Below are 22,598 nucleotides of genomic sequence, written 5' to 3'. Positions count from 1 at the left end.
GATAATTGGTTTGGGGGATGGAAGTGTGGAATGGAAGAGGAGTGGTGGAGAAGTGGAAGGGGAATGGAAAAATGGTTTTTGGATTCTAAGGGGACTCACGGCAAAGAGAAGGAATGGAAGTGTTTGTGGTGTGTTGTGTATGAAATGAGATGTGATTTTTGTGTATGAATGCATGGGTTTTTATAGGGGGAATGGGAGAATATGTGGGTGATTGTTTAAGAGTGAATGTGGTTGTTATGATTGAGAGTGCATGTGGATGAAATAATGATGGAAAAAGAGCTAGGTTGTTGGTGTGTGAATGCATGTGTTGAATTGGTGGTGCAATGATGAAAGAGTAAGTGCATGTGTGTGTGAATGGTGGTGCAATGATGAAAGAGTAAGTGCATGTGTGTGTGAATGGTGAATGGTGGTGCAATGATGAAAGAATAAGTGCATGTGTGTGTGAATGGTGGTAGCTAGGGTGAATTATGATGAATGCATGTGGAATAAAGATGGAGAAGGTGGTGTAATGATGAAGGAGTAAGTGCATGTGTGTGTGAATGGTGAAAGGTGGTGTAATGATGAAGGAGTAAGTGCATGTGTGTGTATGTTTTGTTTGTTGGTTAAAGCTTGTGTTTGCATGTGAATGTTGTTTGTGTGAAGTGTGTGTGAATGTGCATGTGTTTTAAAGAATGAATGGTGGTATAATGATGAAGTGTGATGAGTGATAAGTGTATGATATGTTGAGTGATATGTTGAGTGGTAAGTGAATGATAAGATAAGTGATAAGTGAATGATATGTTGAGTGATAAATGAATGATATGTTGAGTGATAAGATAAGTGGTTATTGATATGTAGATGAATGAATGATATGATAAGTAATAAATGAATGATAAGTGGTTATTGATATGTAGATGAATGAATGATATGATAAGTAATAAATGAATGATATGTGGTGATGATAAGATAAGTGTATGATATGATAAGTGGTGAATGAAGGAGTGGAATGTTGGAATGTTATGCACGACTAAGGATATAGGAAAGGTTTAAATATCCTAAAACTAAAGGGAACAAGGTTCCAACACTTTGGTCTTCAATTAGGTTTTCAATTTCGTCCAACACTTTGGCTCCAAGCATAAGCTTTCCATCCTTAGCCCAAAAGTGCTCCAAACGTCTCCAAAATGCATCTTTTTGCTCCTTTAGCCCTTTTGGCCTACAAACACACGAAAATAGCTTAAAGTACTAAAATAACTAAAGAAACATAACGTAAATGCACGAGAACAAGCCATTTAAGTCGCATGAATATGCTCCTATCAAATACCCCCACACTTATCTTTTGCTAGTCCTCGAGCAAAACAAAACAAAAGAAACCAGAAACAAAACAAAACGAACAAGTAAAACACAACCTAAACCTTCCAACAAACGTCTCAGGGATTTCCAAAGCACATGACAAGTTAAAAATCATTATTCCCACAGATTTTAGCCATCATTACACTTAAGTACATTCTTAATCATAGTCACCACATACTAGTTCACAATTAAACATTTAAAACACATTTCGAATGCAGTAACATGCCTTAGAGAAATTGCTCAAATCCTTACAAGATATGCACTCGTTTTTCACACAGATTTTCTGACTACACACCCTACACTAGTTATATGTGAGAAGATTGATGTAAACATGTAGACGAACACTCACATATGTTATAACAAGGAAAGCATTTTCTGGATTTACGATAATGACATGAATATGATCTCATGAATGGAATGCTACTACTTAGAATGAGAACCAGTGATTCCATAAGCTCATATCAATTTCAAACTCCACATTATTGAACACATAACGATCAAGATAGAAGTCAAAGGGGTGTAACGGGGCTAAAGGTGTTGGCTAACAATGAAAGGTGAAGGATAAACAAACATTCTTAAAGCAATAGTGAGCAAAGTATTGAATTAGGCACTTAGAATTCCCTTAAGAACGCAGAAGTCAACTTTGAACACCCAAGGGAAAGTCACACAAAACTTAGGGCCATATTCAACTTTTTTGGACCCTTTCTTCAACCATCAACGCTCGTGAGTTCATTCTTACTTATTTTCACTCCTTTTTTTTTTTTTTTTCTTTTTTTTTTTTTCTTCTTTTTCTTTTGAATCTCAAAACATACATATAAACGTAAGAACAAACTTTTACTCCCCCACACTCATTTTCTTGCATAATGTACTCAAAAGGAATTCATTTTAGTCATGCTCACTATCAATTAAGAACAAGGGTGTGGACTGTCCTACACTAGGCTAGGTGAGGATAATGTGGGTAAACAAAGAATAAAGGCTAAACAAGGCTCAACGGGGGTAAAACTTACAACATATACGAAATATGGGAAGTAACGCTATTTGGCTATGGTGGCAACTACACAACTTCATCTTGATATATGTTATGCAATTCAATGTCATGCTTTGAATGAAATGGATATAAGTTCTAGCATTTAGTTCTATCATGATACAATTGCATTCTAAGTAGCAGCCAATCAAGGAATAATGAGATCATGCAACAACTTTTAGAAAACAAAGAATCACAGAAAATAACTCTCCAAAGAAGGTAATGGCTCGAGTCTCACAGGGTTGTAGCGTTTGTTTGAGTTCCTTCCTTCAAGCATGTTACAAAAACGAATTTTTCTTTTATGATTGCATGTGAAGTCATACATTATAACCATAACTAAGCATAAACCAAGAGTAAATCAAACTTTTCTCTATGTTTATAACTCTTTTTAACAGTCATGCAATTAGAAACCAAATCCTTATCATTGTGTTGGAAGGTGACCTACGACACAAACACACAAAAACAACTTTAAAACAACTCTTTTTGGGTTTTTCAAGACAATTTTTCAAATTTTTATGGGATTTTCGAATTTTTAAGTCAAAACACACTAAAACAGTTTAAAAACATTTTTAAAACAGCAAGGAACAACACTTGAAGTTATGGGTGATAAAATTCAACGAATTTGCATCAACATACTTAGTTACCCCCCCACACTTAAATCAAACATTGTCCTCAATGTTTTAAGCATAGATTCACACAAAGCATAAGTAACTACACAAAAAACACTTTAAACATATTAAACATGGCAGAATGTAATTAACAAAGAGAAGAGTTTAGAGATGCAAATCTGGTTATAGAGTGTAAATTCCATCTTCTCCTTGGTAATTGCATTGAGGCTTTGATCTTTGTGATTCCACAGGTTTACTCTTGAACTGGTTTCTGCCCATTGTTGATTTTCCTTTGTGCTACTTCTTGAACTGGGCAGCAGGATGGTTCTTTTGGTCTCCCCCGAAGGTCTGAGCTTATCCCTTTTATCTGTTTCTTTGTTCAATCTTTCCAATTCGTATTGAAAAGGGTTGGAGGATAACTCAGCCTATGTTTGTCTCCACATGCTTCAATGTATCATTTTCACTTGCCTTACTCGCTCCCCTTTGCAGAAGTGGTCCCTTCTCCGGAAGTGTATCAACCGTTGAAGATGACTACTCGAGAGCAACGCTAGGTAAGCAATCAGGAATAGATTCCAGGCAGTTGGCTCCAGATCGGAAGATTGACTCCAAGTGCCAGCTGATTGCTTCTTTTACTTTGCCATGCGAGTAAGAACAAGGACAAAGAAAAAGACAGGGAAAGAGCATGATATGAGATACTTTTGCTTTTGACCTTGATGATATGAGATACCTTTGCTTTGAAGAAGCGGTGAATGAATCAGCACATGCTTCAATCCGCTGTTTCCTCCTGGGTCATATGTACTCCAGGCATCTGGTATCATCTTTGGGGAAGAAGAAAGAATTGAGTATTTTGAAAGGCTTTGCTGGGAGTGCGCCCTCAGAGGTGAGGGAGAGTTGGGCATTTTCTTCAGGTTTGCCCTGCCATAAAAGACGAAGGTCGACATATATAGAGATAATATCAAGTGGTGGTACTTTTTACCTTTGTCGACAAACGTTTTGATCCCGCAACTCCGGCTTTTTGAAATAGTGGCGCCTCTTCGATCTTTGAATTCGCCTCTTCGATTTCTGAGTAGGCGCCCCTTCGATTTCTGAACGACGCCCCTTCGCTTTCTGAACGACACGTGGTAGTGCAGATGCGGCTCCTTTTTACAAAGCTGCACGCGTTTTCTGAAAAGCAGAGAAAGCGTCGCCGAACTTTGCGCTTGTCGGCTAAAGATGTGTAGTTGCGATGATGGCCTCCACGTGTTTTCAGCTTTGTCAGAAATCTTTTGACAAAGTTGAACGCGTCTTCTGAAAAGCCGAGAACGCGTCGCCTAAATTACGCCGGAAATTCCGGCTTTTTGAAATGGTGGACGCGTCGCCTTGGCTTCTTATAGAGCTATCGATCACCACAACAAACACACTCTGAAGAACTCCCATTCTTGAAAATCGACTCCGACCCTTTGAAAATTTACTCCATCAACCCCTATCTTTGAACACTTTTAAAAAAATGGCAAACTCATCGAACCTTAGCTTGGAATTGAGCCTTAGCAGTGATACAGGCGCGCCGCGTCAAGGTAACGTATGGCGCCCTTCTTTTTTATCTTCTAACGGTCCTCTTTCAGGTGAAGACTCTGTGATGCAGGACGCCACAACAGCTACAATAGTAGCTAGGAACCTCCTCACTCCAAAAGATAGTAGGCTGCTGTCAGGACGGTCTGATGAGTTGGCCGTTCAAGAGTCCCTCGCACTTAGTGTTCAGTGTGCGAGCTCTGTGTCCAACATGGGCCTACGCCTGCTTGCCCGCTCTCGTCAGGTGGAATCGTTGATGGCAGAGGTGGAAAGACTTAAGCAAGAGATCCAGCAGCTTAAGTACGAGAATAGAAGTTTGCATGTGCTTGCAAATAACTATTCGTCGGGGATGAAGAGGAAGCTTGATGAGCTGCAAGAATCTGAGGGTCGAATTCACAGTGACCGTCAAAGGCTTGCGTCTTATCTCCAGAGGCACCTTTTTCCTGGGTCATCCAGCGCTTGGCCAAGTATTGAGGCTTGGAATGCTCTAGCTCCGATGCCTCCCGCTCCGATGCCTTCCGCTTCGATGCCTCCCGCTTCTGCGCCTTCCGCTTCTGCGCCTCGTAGTGGGACTTCACGCAAACAACCTTTGTGAAGCTCCACCTTTCTCCATGTTTAGTATCTTTCTTTTCTTTCTTTTTCTTTTTTTTTTTTTCTTTTTTTTTTTTTTTTTTTTTTTTTTTTAACATAAATAAAATCAAACGGCATGAAATTGGTCCTTGAATGGAAGGTGATAATTGAAGTGAACCGGCATTGGTTTGAATTCTAGTGTAGGTGCCTGATTCAAAAAAAATAGCAAGTTAGTATAAAATCTAATGGAATTTGGAAAAAAATACTTACTTGTTTTGTCCGACAAGAACTCAATGACAAATACCACTCCTTTGAAAGTTTCAGGGATATTGGACTTGGCCAGATTGCAAGTGATGGTTATTACTTGTCCAATGTCATCAAATTTAACTTCTTTGGATTTTGTGGTTTCAAGAACGTCCTCTTTGATGGATTCATGACATTCCCTACTTGTCACCTTTGGAAGGGCTTCCAAGATGTCTTTTTCACCTTCTTCTTCCTTGGAAGTCATGAATCTGCAAGGAATAGGGTTAAAAATAATGAAATTTGGAACAACCATACCTGTATTAGATGGCATAGGAGCAATAGGAGCCTCCGGTAAAGGTGTTTCCACCCTTTCCGTGGGTTGGGTGTATTCCTCTTCCTTGTGATTTGATTTTGATGGTTGAGGGTCCGTTCCAACCTCCTTGTCACTTCTCAACATGATTTCCTTGGCAGTTTCAAATTCTCCCTTCTGATTTGCAATGGTTGAACTAGGGAGTTCGCCTTGGTCGCAAGATTGTCCTTCGAACTCCGCTATCTGCCCAATTTGCTTTTCCAGAGTAGTAAGTAATTGAAAAATCGTATCATTATCATTTGAATTACCTACATTACTTTGGGCAGGTTGTGGTGGCTGCATAGGTGTTGAATAGAACTCCTCATACGGCTGCCAATATCCTTCTTGTTGAGCCTCATTGTCTTGATTTTGTAAGCCCTGCACCAAACAAATTAATTCATCAAGCTTTTGGTTATAATTTATTGACGAACTTAAATTTGGTTGGGCATATTGAATATGAGGTTGTGGTGGCTGCCAATATCCTCCATGTTGAGCATTTTGAGGTTCCCACCACATAGAGTTTGAATGATCACTCCAATCCGAATTGTAAGTATTGGAAAACACGTTATTCCTTGATTGAAGATTAAATATATCAACTCTTTGCATTTGGGACCTTTCCATGAGTTGTGACAAAAGAGAAGCATTATCAAGTGCCATCTTGTTCTTAACAAACAAAACACAAATAAAAAAAAAAATAAAAAAAAAATAAAAAAAAAAATAAAAAAAACTAAATCTAAAATACAATACAGAAACAAACAATCCAAGGGATTAGCATCTAAAAGACAATACAGAAACAAACAATCCAAGGGATTAGCAAATTTTCTAATCCCCGGCAACGGCGCCAAAATTTGATGCGAGATTTATACGCACACAAATTAAACCCTCTTTTTGACAATTGTAGTATAAGTATAAGTAGGGATCGTTCTGGACCGGGGATTAGGAGGGATTGTTAATCACTTGGATTTGACTTAAAAACGTAAAAACATAATATAAAACACTAAACTAGACTCAAAGAATGTAAAACTAAACTTTAAAACACTAAAACAAATCAAAAGACTCAAAATGCTTTTAAAAACACAAACTAAAATGCTATACTAAACTCGAAGAATTCAAAATTAAAAATAAGAAAGATTAAGACTAAGACTTTAAACGAAATATGGGGGGATTGATTTTGGACGAATTTAAACTAAAATGGATAGATTGTAAAGAAAACAAATTGTAAATATGAAATTGACGGAAATGAATGGATGGTATGGCTAGCTAAGGGGTTCATCTCCATACATGTTACACTTGCATAATAAAATGATTTCCAATTGCATTTCAATAAACCATGAATTCTCAACACCCCGGGTTAATTAGGTCCGCTTAAATTAACCGTCAAGTTTTCCTTAAGTTAATGAATTGGATGATTGCATACGACAACCCAAAGCATTCCTCACAAGTTCCCTACATGAATTGCATAATAGAGAAACAAGCAAGAATCATTAAGCATCATGAAAACTATAAGTGTTGACGAGGCATTCGTTACTATGATTGCATGAAACTTATGCCAAGAATTCGTTTAACGCGATTGTTTATAAGCAACCTTCACTACTTGTGAATATAAGTTCATAACGATTAGGTGAAACTCACTTATATTCTAGCGTCATATTCATGCATGAAAATTAAGCGCGCATTCTTAATAAACATACATAAATAAGTTATCAATCAAACGGTTAAACAAATTGAATCCACAACTTATGAAACGCAATTAGAAGTAATCAAATCAAAATGCAAGCATAAACATATATTTCGAATCCCCCCCTAGCTAAAGGGGGGTTTAGTTCCTCATACAAAACAAAGAGAATTGAAATTAAACATTGAAATCAAAGAAACGCCTAAACATTCCAACAACTCAAACTTGAATTGTATGAACGTTTAGGCCCTCTTCTCTTCCTCTTTATTGTAGCATAAGGTCTAGGGATAATTGGTTTGGGGGATGGAAGTGTGGAATGGAAGAGGAGTGGTGGAGAAGTGGAAGGGGAATGGAAAAATGGTTTTTGGATTCTAAGGGGACTCACGGCAAAGAGAAGGAATGGAAGTGTTTGTGGTGTGTTGTGTATGAAATGAGATGTGATTTTTGTGTATGAATGCATGGGTTTTTATAGGGGGAATGGGAGAATATGTGGGTGATTGTTTAAGAGTGAATGTGGTTGTTATGATTGAGAGTGCATGTGGATGAAATAATGATGGAAAAAGAGCTAGGTTGTTGGTGTGTGAATGCATGTGTTGAATTGGTGGTGCAATGATGAAAGAGTAAGTGCATGTGTGTGTGAATGGTGGTGCAATGATGAAAGAGTAAGTGCATGTGTGTGTGAATGGTGAATGGTGGTGCAATGATGAAAGAATAAGTGCATGTGTGTGTGAATGGTGGTAGCTAGGGTGAATTATGATGAATGCATGTGGAATAAAGATGGAGAAGGTGGTGTAATGATGAAGGAGTAAGTGCATGTGTGTGTGAATGGTGAAAGGTGGTGTAATGATGAAGGAGTAAGTGCATGTGTGTGTATGTTTTGTTTGTTGGTTAAAGCTTGTGTTTGCATGTGAATGTTGTTTGTGTGAAGTGTGTGTGAATGTGCATGTGTTTTAAAGAATGAATGGTGGTATAATGATGAAGTGTGATGAGTGATAAGTGTATGATATGTTGAGTGATATGTTGAGTGGTAAGTGAATGATAAGATAAGTGATAAGTGAATGATATGTTGAGTGATAAATGAATGATATGTTGAGTGATAAGATAAGTGGTTATTGATATGTAGATGAATGAATGATATGATAAGTAATAAATGAATGATAAGTGGTTATTGATATGTAGATGAATGAATGATATGATAAGTAATAAATGAATGATATGTGGTGATGATAAGATAAGTGTATGATATGATAAGTGGTGAATGAAGGAGTGGAATGTTGGAATGTTATGCACGACTAAGGATATAGGAAAGGTTTAAATATCCTAAAACTAAAGGGAACAAGGTTCCAACACTTTGGTCTTCAATTAGGTTTTCAATTTCGTCCAACACTTTGGCTCCAAGCATAAGCTTTCCATCCTTAGCCCAAAAGTGCTCCAAACGTCTCCAAAATGCATCTTTTTGCTCCTTTAGCCCTTTTGGCCTACAAACACACGAAAATAGCTTAAAGTACTAAAATAACTAAAGAAACATAACGTAAATGCACGAGAACAAGCCATTTAAGTCGCATGAATATGCTCCTATCAATATGCACGGCAAGAATGGAGGATTTTGTGTTGTGTGTTGTGTATGAAAAATGAGATGTTATGGGGAGTGAATGTAAGGGCTTTTATAGGAGAATGAAGGTGTAAATGGCTGTTTGTTTAAGCATGCAAGTGGCTAATTAATGATGAACAAACATCTAGGAAAGCATGTGAAAGCTGGAATTGCATGTGAAGATGCTGGAATTGCATTGAAAGCCCACGGCATTGAGTGTGTTTTCTGGAATGATGGCAGGTTGTGTATGTGTTTGGGAAGAGAATAAATGTATGATGGTGGCTGAATGATTAAAGGGAATGAATGGGAGTGACACTAGGTTGGTTATGCATGTGGAATGTGGCTGAATTGTTGGTGAAATGATGAATGGGAAAGCTGGAATTTCAAGGGAACTCACGGCAAAGATAAGTGTTTTGGTGATGGGTGCATGTGTTGATGGTTTTGCATGTGAATTAAAACTAGAGTGATGATGATGAATGCATGTGTAAAGGAAGTGGATTTTCTGTAAATGCAAGACTACTTATACATGGCTGAAATGATGAAGAATAAAGGGTGCAAGTGTGAATGATTGAATGTGCATGTGGGTTGGAAATATGGCTGCAATGATGAAGTGTAATGGCTGAAAATGGGATGGATTTATGATGGGAGTGCATATGATTAAAGAGTGGGAGTGCATGTGGGTGAATGTGAAGGGAATGCATGTGTTGATGACTAGGTTAGTGGGTGGAAATCTGAAAATGGCATAAGGGAATGGGAGCTCACGGTTTTGGCTAGTGTTTGAATGTGTAAAGTGTGTGTGAATGCATGTGAAGATGCTAATAAATAATGCATGTAGGGTTAGGAAATAAAATCATAACTTAAAGGGGGATGATTAAAGGGTGTTGAAAGGTTTTGCATGGCTTTGAAGTGATTGTGGATTGGGCTAGAGTTTAAGTACATGAAATGGACCCAAATTGCTCATCCTTGCATGGCAAGGAATGGTGTTTCTGTTAAGCCCATGGCAAGGTGTTATGTGATTGGGTTAGGGCCATTGTTTTGTGTCTTCAAGTGCATACAAGGCTTTCAATTTCATCCAACACTTGGGCTCCAAGTATAAGCTATCCATCCTTAGCCCAATAGTGCTCCAAAACACTCCACAATGCATCCTTTCGTCAAACATGTCTTATTATCCTGAAAACACACAAAAGAAGCATAAAGGACTAAAATAACTAAAGAAACACAATGTAAATGCACGAGAACAAGCAAAGTAAGTCGCCTAAATATGCTCCTATCAATGCATCATAATTTACTCTCTGTATATCAATTTCTCAAGGATAATTACTGTTCTTTGACACTTAATATTGATGGATCCTTTGTAAAGGATTGTTCTACGGGGAATACGCTTTTGCGGGGATCGGTTAAGGGTGGTTTCTATCCCCTATAGTGTTCATCTCAGTCATCTCCCTCCTATGCTACGTCATCTACTGCCTTAATAAGTGTTAAAGCACCGGTTTGAGTATGGCATAGCAGACTTAGTCATCCATCTTCATCCATCTTTAGGCGTTTTCTTTCACATAATAAGCTTACTTTTCAAGGAAGCACTTCAGTGGATTTCTTTTGTTCCAACTGTGCTCTTGCAAAAAGTTACAAGTAATCGTTTAGTAATATTAGTTCTTATTCCTCTTCTTGTTTAGAACTTTTACATTGTGATCTTTGGGGACCAGCTCCTGTTATGTCAGTGAGTGGTTATCGGTATTATTTGTTGATTGTTGATGATTTTAGTAAATACAATTGGTTCTTTCCTTTAAAGTCAAAATCTGAAGTGTATTATGTACTTGTTGAGTTCAAGAGTTATTGTAGAAAATCTCTTTAGCAATAAAATCAAAGTTCTTCGTTCAGATTTAGGGGGTGAATTTACTATCAATGATTTACAGTCCTTTCCTAAAACACATGACATTATTTATCAATTTAGCTGTCCGCACACACTTGAACAAAATGATTGTGCAGAAAGGAAACATCGTCATCTTGTAGAGATTGCTCAAACTTTATTGGTTGCTTTTAATGTTCCTCATGTTTTCTAGGTGGAGGCATTTTTCACTGCGATTTATTTGATCAATAAACTCCTTATTTTTGGCATATTGTAGTCTCCTTGGGAATTATTGTTTCACATTCCACCTAATTAGTAGACTGAAGGTGTTTGGTTGTAGTTGTTTCCCTTGGCTTAAGCCTTATACAATTTCAAAACTGGACAGCAAGAGTAAGTATTGTGTGTTCTTAGGGTATAGTCTCCAACATAAGGGATATCGGTGCTTGGATCCATTGACTCAGAGGGAATATATATCTCGTCATGTGGTGTTTGATGAATCTACTTTTTCGTTTCATCAATCTCAGTTCTCTCCCACAAGTGCAGCTCCTATGTCTGCTGTATCTATCCCTGATACTTCTAAAATGGATTTGCAGTTCACTATTCCTCGTTCTTCTAGGTCTGAGGCATCTTTCACTATTACATCAACTGATTCAAATGCTGGTTCTTGAGTTGGTTCACTGTCCTCTATCCATAGTGTTTCCAATGCTAATTCAAATGTTGTTACTTCATATGTTCAGTCTATTGATGCACATGTTAATTCCCTTGCACCAACTATTAATTCACATGCTGCTTCACTAGCTGCTATTATTGACTTTAATGTTGCTCCCACTGTTGACCCTATTGTCCCCTTTACTGCACCAAATACTCACCCTATGCTTACACGGTCCAAAGCAGGGATATTCAAGCCAAAGGCATTCTTAGCAACTAAGCATCCTCTTCAATCTTCCATAGACTTTGTTCCATCTACTTATTTACAAGCTTCAAAGCATGCTCAGTGGAGATCTGCCATAAAAGAATAGTTTAATGCTCTGCAATCTACAGGAACTTGGATTCTTGTTCCCTCATATCCAAATCAAAATGTTATTGGTTGTAAATGGGTGTTTAAGATTAAGAAACATCCTGATGGTTCTATCGACTGATACAAGGCTCAGCTCGTTGCAAAAAGGTTTCGTCAGCAAGAGGGCATTGACTATAAGGAAACCTTTAGCCCTACTGCTAAACCTGTTACCATCAGAATCTTATTGTCCCTTGCATCTCAATTTCAATGATTTTTAAACCAATTAGACATCAATAATGCCTTTTTACATGGGGATCTACAAGAAGATGTTTGTATACTTAAAAAGTTCCTGTATGGCCTTAAACAGGCTCTCAGGGCTTGGCTTGACAGATTATTCCAAGTGTTGCATTCTTTTGGTTTTCAGCAAACATCTTCTGATACTTTTTTTTTTGTCTTAAAAGCTCCAACCTTGGTTATCATTCTTGTATATGTTGATGACATTTTAGTCACCGCTCCTAATGCCACTCTTTGTTAACATTTTATCCAGAAACTAAGCACTATATTTCTAGTCAAAAACCTGGGTCCGTTACATTACTTTTTGGGACTTGAGGTGCACAAATCTTTTGAAGGCATATTTCTACATCAAGGCTAGTACTTACTTGACCTTCTTCAGAAAACCATATAGATGAAGCTAAACCTTGTTCCACTCCTTTAGGCACATCTAAGCTCGATCACACAGCTTCACTGTTGTTTAACCCCACAGAGTATAGATCCATCATTGGTGCCTTGCAAGATCTTACCTGGACTCGACCAAACATATCCTTTGCGGTTAACCAAGTATGCCAATTTATGCATGCTCCACAAGACTCTTATCTTCAAGCTGCGAAAAGGATTCTTCGTTTTTAAAGGTACTTTTACACATTGATTATGGTTCAAACCAGGAACTTTGCATCTTATTGCGTACTCTGAGGCTGATTGGGGATGGTGTACCTTTGACAGAAGGTCCCCAGTGGTTATTGCATCATTCTTGGTTCTAATTTAATTAGTTGGAGTGTCAAGAAGCAGTCCACTATTGCACGATCCTTAACTGAAGTTGAGTATCGGTCTTTAGCTCAGACTTTTGCAAAAATCACATGGATATGTAAACTTTTCAGAGATATTGGTCTTTCATTACCACAGATTCCTCATCTCTGGTGTGATAATATTTATGCGATCTCTCTAGCTTCTAACCCTATCTTCCATGCCGGGACTAAACACACCGAAATTGACTACCATTACATTCGTGAACTTGTTCTTGCTCGAATTATCAAGATTCAATACGTTTGTAGTCAAGATCAACTAGCAGACATTCATACAAAGTTTTGTCTCGGCAAAAATTCTTATATCTTCAATCCAAGCTTTCTCTTGGTCCCTTTGATGGTTCCAGACTATATATAACAAATCTGTTGTAATTATTTAGGATATTGAATGAAACAGTAACCTTCAGTTTCTATATGCAAGCCACTGGTTGCCTTTTTGCAGGAAGAACAAGATTGTGGAGTGTAACCCAGAAGCTTATTTTGCTACCGATCATTCTCGGTTTTCTGAGGCTAAGAAGATCAAGGTACGTAATAGCCAGTATATATGTTAATAAATGTTATTTTACCATATTTATGTTTGTCAAATATACGTATGCTTATGATTAGGATATCATATTTTCCAAATAGTTGGTGGGAGAACAATAAGCTGTTCAAACTTATTTGTCATGAAATACTACCTATGCTGGGAACCTCTTCTTGTACGGTGGCTGCCCTGGCATACCTCTAAGGTCGGCCTTGAAATTTATGTAGATATTAATATATATATATATATATATATATAGCAAAATAATGTGTAATACGAAACTTAGATGTTCTATTGATTCTTGTAATTTTTGGTTTTTGGTGTGCTTGCTTTTGAAGAAGTGCTTGAAGTCTGCTTATTGTTTTGTAATTGGTTATATTTAATTGTTATTCATTTTCTAGTTTGCAAAGACCTTTTGGGGCTAAACTTTTCATGAATGGGTCTATGTAATGTCTTTTATTCAATGAATGAAACATCATATTTTTCTTAAAAACATTCTAAATAATACTAACATGGTCATTGCTTGACTATTCTTTTATTTATGTAAATAACAATTTTTTTCATACACATAAGTAACTGATTAAAAATACAAAAATAAAAAATTAACACACATGTCAAATTGCAATTGATATAAATATAAAAATGCCTACTTGTTAGAAAAAAAAAGCCAAAGTTAGGGCTGGGCACGGGCCGGGCCGGGCCTAAATTTGGAGGAATTGGCCCTACCCGTTTTAAAATGTAACGGGGCAGGTCCACGGTTCCTATAACCATTTTTTTAATTGGTATGAAAGGGCCCAAATACATTTTAAACACATAACAAAAAGTTAGCTAGCTTTCTCCAACACTAAACAAAAGCCCAACCCAAGAGAAAAGCCCAGACACGTGGCAGAGGAACAATGCTAATTTCGGTCTCTATGCCTCCAATCCGTTTCAACCCCAATTCCCGAGTCGACTCATCAACACTTGCTCTCCACCGTTCGATCTTAACAGAGTCATATTCTTCGAAACCTAGAACTAATTACCAACGTGAACTCTGTTGTTGCCACAACAACTACACCAGGTTTTGCTTAAAGAATCCAAATCAGCAGACCATCCTTCACTCAAATATAACACCGTAGGGGTGTCGTTAGGGTCGCCCGAGATTGAGTTAGCCCCGCGACTGCTTAAAACCTACTCGATTGCACCAGGCTTACCGAGTCGGACACCGAACGCACCGTCAAATCACTAATTTGGCACAGGGAATCAGTCTTAGACCAGGAAGATCCAATCGAAAGAGTCGCCTTTTACTTTGCCGAAGTGCTGCACAACAGAGTATCGATTCTGCAATTAGAGCAGTGTCTTACGACGACATATGACACTCCCTGCGAGGATTTCATGTTGTCGTACGAGGTCTGGGAGAATTCGAGGTCGAGAGGAGTCAGGAGGACTCTGGAGACCAACTGACCCCTGACGATTGGAGGCGTCGAGGTCTGGAGGCTAGAAATGGTTGCTGAAACGAAAAAGAACACCGGAGTTAATGAACGGGAAGAATTCAAGATTAAGGTCGAGAGGAGTCGAAGTACTCTTAGAGCCTGGAGAGTTCGACATAACCTATTGTTTGGGCCCAAAATAGTATTATTGGGCTGAGCGTGGGTTCGACCCAAAGCTTTTCCAATGCCTGGCGGTCCTGGGTTGTTTAGTGAAGGTGATCGAGTCTTATTGCAAGAAGGAGTGATGGGTCGAAGTCCCAGTACAATAAGGGGTCTTAATGCAATATGGATTCTCGCCTCGCAGTGGATACGGCTTGAAAAGGGGGTGAGTTCAAAGTCCTAATAAGAGTAGGATTGGTCGGGATAGAGTCAGATTAGAATAAGGGGTCCTAGTTTGAGTGTGAATCGATCGTAAGGAGATTTGTTGCTATAAATAGAGAGCATAGTGCATCATTCAAGCCCCCTCCAATTCAACACATAATTGCCTTGCGCAAACCTCTCAAACATCTTGAGATTTTTATTTTTATTTTTTTCCGCCAACACATCTTCAGTTTAGATAAACAACATTGTGAAGGCAACTGGCGAACACCTTTAGTTTGGATAAACAACACTGCGTCGAGGCCGACTGGTTACCTATCCAAGTCTCGGTCGAGAAGGGTTTCTGAATCCTTATTGGCAAAGGTCATCTTATTAGCCTTCCCGGCGAAGTAAGGTGTTACAAGTTACTACATTCAGTGTATTGAAAGCTGAGTGGTTTTATGATTGGATACTCACAAGTGAGCTTAAGAGTTCGGCATTCTAACGGCCGAACCACATTTACCATTAAGACATACATCTTCTTTGAGTATTTGTGTCTATATAGTCTGGTGTCAATTTGACGTGTTTATACTCTTACGAATATAATCACTCTGACTGAATCTGGCGCCGACGATTCATGAACCTCGCAGAACTAATAGCCTTGTCTTTTTGCCCGAGAACCCAAAGGCCGAGACTTGTTCCTTTCTCGGCCGTAGTCGCAAGATCAAGAAGTCAGCAATGCGCTCAATGCAATATCAACAAATTATAGTCCTCGGCCAAGCTCGACCGACGAGTTGACACGCCCCACATCAACCGAAGGACGTAATTAGCTCATTAGTTACTCGGCCTGTGCGTCACGTAGGCTTTGTAATTTTTGGTGTCAACATTTTGGCATGCCCAGTGGGACCTAGTGCTAAAACTTCGGAGTTCATGACCATTGAGACATGGTCCGTAAAAAAGAAAACAGTCATGGGAAAGTCAATGACCGACCTGCCAGTATAGGGCCTTGGCCAAGATTTGTCACAGGTACAAAATCCCTTCATTACTATGCCACCCAAGGCCGCAAGTGCAACACACCAAGAAAAGGAAGTTTGTCTCGATGGCCAGCCTCGCAACCTAGAAATTCCCAACAAAACTACAGGCATTTTCATCGAAGAAATAGTGGAAGATTGCGACAAAGATGGTGGGGGAAAGTTCTGATCCCCCGACTAGGTCGTTTCTTCGAAGACGACTTGATGAGCAATCTCGGCAGGTCGAACAATCAATTGGCCAGAAAATGAACAATTTGCTCGACGCAATACAAAGCAATAGTGATACGCAAACTAGATTGCTTAAACTATTGGTCAGCAAAGCCTTCGAAGATGGCTATGTCGACCAACCTCGACAACTTCCATTAAAGAATGTTCCACGACAAGCCGAGATAGGATCCACTCGGCTCCAACCAATTAACTTGGAAAAAAGAGGATGATCAAGCAGTAGATCAGACGGACCCGACCATGAAGTGGAAACAGCATCTATCAATATGACCGAGGTCCAAAGGATGATCGATTCGGCTTTAAAAAAGGGGCCGAAGTTCCCAAAGTTCATCCATCCGTACCCGACTTATGTGGAGATGTTTGAATATCCTAAAGGCTTCAAAATCCCAGACTTCAGTCTTTTCACTGGAGAATCATCCTTATCTTCATTAGAACATGTGGCTCGGTTCATTGCGTAATGTGGAGACGTTAATATCGATTTTCATAAACTATGACTATTCAACTTCTCACTAACAGGTTTAGCATTTGCTTGGTACTTCAACCTCCCACGTAACTCCGTCCAAAGTTGGGAGAAACTAGTCGAAAAATTCCATGAGCAATTCTATTGACCGGGGATGGAAATGTCAATTTCATCATTAGCTAGGATGGCTCAAGCCTCAGACGAATCACCAATAGAATACTTAACAAGGTTCAAGTCATCCAGAAATTGGTGCTGAGTATCTCTCCTTGAAGTTGAATTCGTCAGAATCGCTCTAAACGGCCTGGACGTGGAATACAAAAAGAAATTCCTGGGGTTAAATATCCAAGATATGTACAAACTGGCTCAGCACGTTGAACAGTATGATTATTTGCTTTGAGAGGAAAAGATCTCAAAGTCCCTGTCCCGGGGAATGATATACAAGAATCCTACGGTTAGCTACGCATTGGCTGAAAGCGAGGATTCCCAATACGCCAATGTAGACGCAGCTGAGATAGTAATAGACAAACCATACGTTTGCAAGGCATTAGCTCAAATCAATTCCAAGGATGCCAAAACCCGCTCGGCCTCTGAAGAGGTGATTAAAACATCGAAAGTCTATACTTTCGATATCACCAAGGCTGATGCAATTTTCGACCAGTTGTTTTTAGTAAAATCATAAAACTTCAGCCAGGACATAACATTCCTAAGGTCGAAGAGTTGAAAGGCAAAATGTATTGCAAGTACCATAATTCAAACAAGTATACCACCAACAATTGCGTCGTGTTCCGTGATGCGATTCAAAGCTGGATTGATAAAGGTAAGTTAAAATTTCCTGAGAAACAAATGGTTGTTGACGTTAATCCCTTTCCCTCGACAACAATTGGCATGGTAGATGTTCATTTACCTAAAAACAAAAGGAAAGGAAAGGCCGAGTTTGTCCCAGTACAATATGTCCTTAAGCAGAACTCCCAACCGCGACTCAAGATTGATTTATTCTCCAATAAACCACTCACGAAGTTTTCGGGGCCGGCCATAGTTGAATCCATGTTAGGTTCCGGTTCCAAAGAAGTTGATGGGCTAATGGTTTTGTGCAACCGTTGTAAGACACGCATTGTCCCAACCGAACCTAAAGAGAAAACACCTCAAGCTCAAATTTCATGGCGACCGACCACGGCCGCAGCGACACCTCCAAAGGAACTTAGTGCTAGCCAACGCCTGAAAGTATTCGAGAGACTCAGCCCCCAAGTACGACCACATGGTCTAACCTTAGTTAGACGACATCTTGACTTTGACGCATCATTTTATAATAAGGACTATTACTCACGTAACTCTAGCGGTTTGAGTTCATCGGCAAGTCAAAAAACTTTCAAGCCGCCTAAGCCACACAACCAATGCTGGTATAGTTATAATTCTCTCACTGGCATGTATACGGTGTTATTTAAATCCCAGAAACGTCGTCGCCAGCGAATAGACTGCATGGCCCGACGACAGAAAGCACAAGCCAATTCGACTACCAGGTGGTAACCAAAAGATACGGCGGGAAGCGACGACGGCTGACCAACCCCGACCATTATGGCTGAACTACTTCAAGAGAAAAAAAACAGTTGATCATAATTTTGAAACCACCATTGCATAATCCAAAAAATGCATCAAACTCCTTCTTCGCCCTGGGGAGATGAAGGCTCGTCTTGAGCATTTCAGACAAGAAGTCGACAGCAAGCTTCCCCTTTACCCCTGCAGGAACCATTAATAAAAGTCCGGCAGAATTTACATCCTCTATTCCTCGGTGAATCCTTGGAGTACATGTGAGAATTTCACAAGAAACATTCCGCCAATGACTTGTACGGCCTGCCTAATGAGTGCTAAAAAGCTCTCGACCTGGCACTAACTTGTCCCGACGCTGAACAAATTATCCAGAAAACCACTGATCCAACAATAAAAGCTAGATTCCAGCACATACGTGAGGCTTGAGTCCTCAGTCTTGAGGTCGACCTATACACAGACATATATATCGCTGAGCTTCCTTTCTCACTTGAAGATCTCCAGCATTTGCGATATCATTTCAAAGTTTTCTCGGCCTCTTTAGCCTTACGACCGATGAGAAAGATCGTGTGGCACGTTTAGATGCATATTTAGACACGAGGAACGCTCGAATCGCCTATGAAGAACGAGCCCGTAAAACGTTGCTAGAACAGAATCAAACCTCAACTTCAAGCGTCCTCGAAGACGATAACCATAATAAACCAAGTCCAGGTGCTATTCCCCAGGAGCAAGCATCCGATGAGGCAGAAGACGACCATGACAAGAATGCTCAAAAGCATGATACTGCCCTCGATCACCCGGAGGAAGACGATCAGGACCCGATGGGTTCCTCAATCTTTGAAAACATGGAAATTAGCATGTTCACATTTTACCTGTTAAATTTCTACTAACTATATACCAGCTAAATTTCTTGGACGGGGACGTGGTTGCCGAGGAAGCAACACAAGTCGATTTCATCGCCACTGAAGGAGATGGGCAAGCTAGTAAAGACGACAAACTTAAAACAGCCCTGGCCGAATTGTTCCCCCGCTCATCTTCTGTTAATCTCCAACATCTAAAGCCGTTGTACATTATGGCTCATATTGAAGGATACCCAATTTCTAAAATGTTTGTCAATTGTGGAGCCACAGTCAACATCATGCCTATATCCATCATGAAGGCATTACGTCGCTCCAATGATGAGCTCATACCGTCAGGAATAACAATGAGCAGCTTCGTTGGCGACAAGTCCCAAACCAAAATAGTGCTTCCGTTAGAGGTAAGCGTTGCAGGTTACAACCACATGGCTGCATTCTTTATAATTGACTCAAAGACCGAATATAATGTATTACTTAGCCATGAATGGATTCATCAGACGAATTGCATTCCTTCGTCTTTATATCAGGTTCTCATCTTTTGGGATGGTAAATCGATTATGGTCCACCCAGCCGATAATTAGCCATTTGAGACCAACATGATTCAGGCCCGCTATTATGACGATCACGTCGGCTACATTACTCTATAGGGTTTCAACAAGGATGGACGGTCAACTCGAATCTCTGTTCAAAAAGCCATCAAGGTAGACGCCGAGATTGTATACCAGGATTCGGCAAGACTTGGCTTGGCAGACTTAATTACCAACAACGATGACTGACGCCCAAAAAGAAAGGCGTCGGGTCGCGATTTCATCCACCATGGAACGTCTGTTGGCTTATTGGTATGCTATTTCCAAGCATCCATACTCAGGCATAAACTTAATCGAATTTTTGGCCAAGGGAGACAACGGCCCAGTATTATCGTTAGATAAAGTTTAGGCTGCACCGGCCAAACTCGAAGACAGTCGACCCCAAGTCAAGGATCCGTTAGAAGAAATAAATGTTGGAACGACTGAGGACCCTCGGCCGTTATTCATTAGTGTGTTATTACCTCACTCCATGAAGATCGAACTTTGTGAATTGCTACACGAGTTTAAAGATTGCTTTGCGTGGAGTTACCATGAGATGCCGGGCCTCGATCGGAACCTCGTTGAACATGAATTACGTATCAAAGCTGGTTATGAGCCTTTCCGACATCTCTCGCGTCGATTCTCGACTGAAGTATAGCTCGGCATAAAAGATGAACTAGTTTGATTTTTGTAAGTCGGGTTTATTTAGACCGCTTAATACGTCGAGTGGCTAGCCAATATTGTCTCGATGCTCAAGAAGAACAGCGCCCTACGCATCTGTATTGATTTTTGTAATTTGAATATGGCCACTCCTAAGGATAAATACCCGATGCTGATCTCAGATTTGTTAATTGATGCTGCAGCCAATTATGAAATATTGTCCTTCATGGACGGCCATGCCGGCTACAATCAGATTTTTATCGTTGAAGTTGACTTTCACAAAATCGTTTTCCATTTCCCGAGGGCACTTGACATATATGAATGGGTCGTCATGCTATTCGGCCTAAAAAACGCCGATGCCACATACCAACGAGCCATGAATACCATTTTCCATGATTTGATCGGTACAGTTATAGAAGTATATATCAACGATGAGGTAATGAAATTGAAGAGTCGCCGAACACATCTGGATGATCTTCGGCAAGTGTTCTTTCGTATGCACCAGCATAATCTCAAAATGAAACCAGCCAAGTGCATTTTCGGTGTATCGGCCGGTAACTTCTTAGGTTTTCTTGTGCATCATCGTGGCATCAAAGTAGATGAAAATAAAGCTCGCGCAATCATTAACGCCCCACCCCCGGCAACCAAGAAGCAACTCTAGTCGTTACTCAGGAACATAGATTTTCTCTGCCGTTTCATTGCTAATTCGGCGGGTCAAATGAAAGCGTTCTCTATGCTCTTGAAACTTAAGAACTCAAATAGATTTGAGTGGCGAGACGAACATCAGGTAGCTTTCATGCAACTCAAGGTCTCCCTTACAACGCCACCTGTACTCGTACCCCCTCGATGCGGAAGGCTTTTCAAACTATACATTTTGGCGGCCGACGAATCCATCAGTTACCTCCTCACGCAAGATAACGATGCTGGGCGTGAACAAGCTATTTTTTATCTAAGCCGAAATTTGAATTCGCCTGAGATTAATTATTCACCTATCGAGAAACTTTGCTTGGTTTTGTTTTTCGCAATGTCAAAACTTCAGCATTACATGCTTCCATCTGTTACACAAGTCATTACCCAGACGGATGTTATTCGTTACATGCTTACTTGGCTTATAGTCAAAGGCCGAATTGGGAAATGGATAATGGCTTTGTCCGAGTTCAGTTTGCAATATGTACCCCAAAAAGCCATTAAAGGTCAAGCTTTAGCCAATTTTTTGGCCCAACACCTTTCTCCTTATGGTTTCGGGGGCAGCGAAGTCGACATCGGATTAGTCGAAACACGAGACAACTACTAAACGATGCACTTTGATGGTTCTAGCACTTCAGCCTCGGTTGGTATCGATATCGTTATTCAATCTCCCGACCATTACCGTTGGTATCTATCTCTCAAGTTGGACTTCAGCTGTACGAATAATCAAGCCGAATATAAAGCTCTTATCATCAGCCTTCACGTCCTTCATGACTTAAGAGCATCCCGTGTCATTGTCCTTGGTGATTCCGAACTGGTGATTAACCAACTCAACGATATTTTTCATTGCATGAGTTGTACTTTGGCGCCCTATCACATGGTCGCCACCTATTTGGCTGAGTCATTTGAGGGAGTTACATTTGAGCACATTTCACGTGTTCAAAACACTGACGTAGATGAACTCGCCCAAATAGCCTCCGGAGCACAACTCCTAGGGGGTGAGCTAAGCCGGGTAACACCGATAGAACGACGATCTTACCCAGCCTTGGTTAATCAGCAAGTTCTCCAGCGCAACCATGTAATACGCACACGAGTGATGTCTTTACCATCATTACTAAAACAAGGAGACCCCGTTGAAGTATGTGCTGTCGAGACATTGCCAGATGATTAGAAAAGGGCGATTATACAATATCTCGACAACCCTAGTAACAAACATGGCCATATGACAAGAGTCCATGCCACAAACTACGTGTTATACCAGAATGAGTTATATCGAAAGGGTGAGGATGGTTTATTGTTATTATACCTCGACCCACAAGAGGCCGCCCAAGCAATTGCCGAGGTACACGAAGGGATTTGTGGGGCTCACCAATCCGAACATAAAATGCGTTGGTTACTTCGTCGACATTGCTATTTCTGGTT

At 39.9% G+C, this 22,598-nt stretch overlaps 1 pseudogene; it reads left to right on the top strand.

Moving 5' to 3' along the window:
* The window catches only part of LOC148691182 (cellulose synthase-like protein G3), a 48,389-nt pseudogene that overhangs the window by 16,698 nt on the left and 9,093 nt on the right, over nucleotides 1-22,598 (top strand).

The sequence above is a fragment of the Pyrus communis genome, chromosome 14, assembly GCF_041283825.1.
Source record: "Pyrus communis isolate YQ-2024b chromosome 14, ASM4128382v1, whole genome shotgun sequence".
Taxonomy (NCBI): domain Eukaryota; kingdom Viridiplantae; phylum Streptophyta; class Magnoliopsida; order Rosales; family Rosaceae; genus Pyrus; species Pyrus communis.
This window is presented reverse-complemented; position numbering and strand designations above follow the sequence as displayed.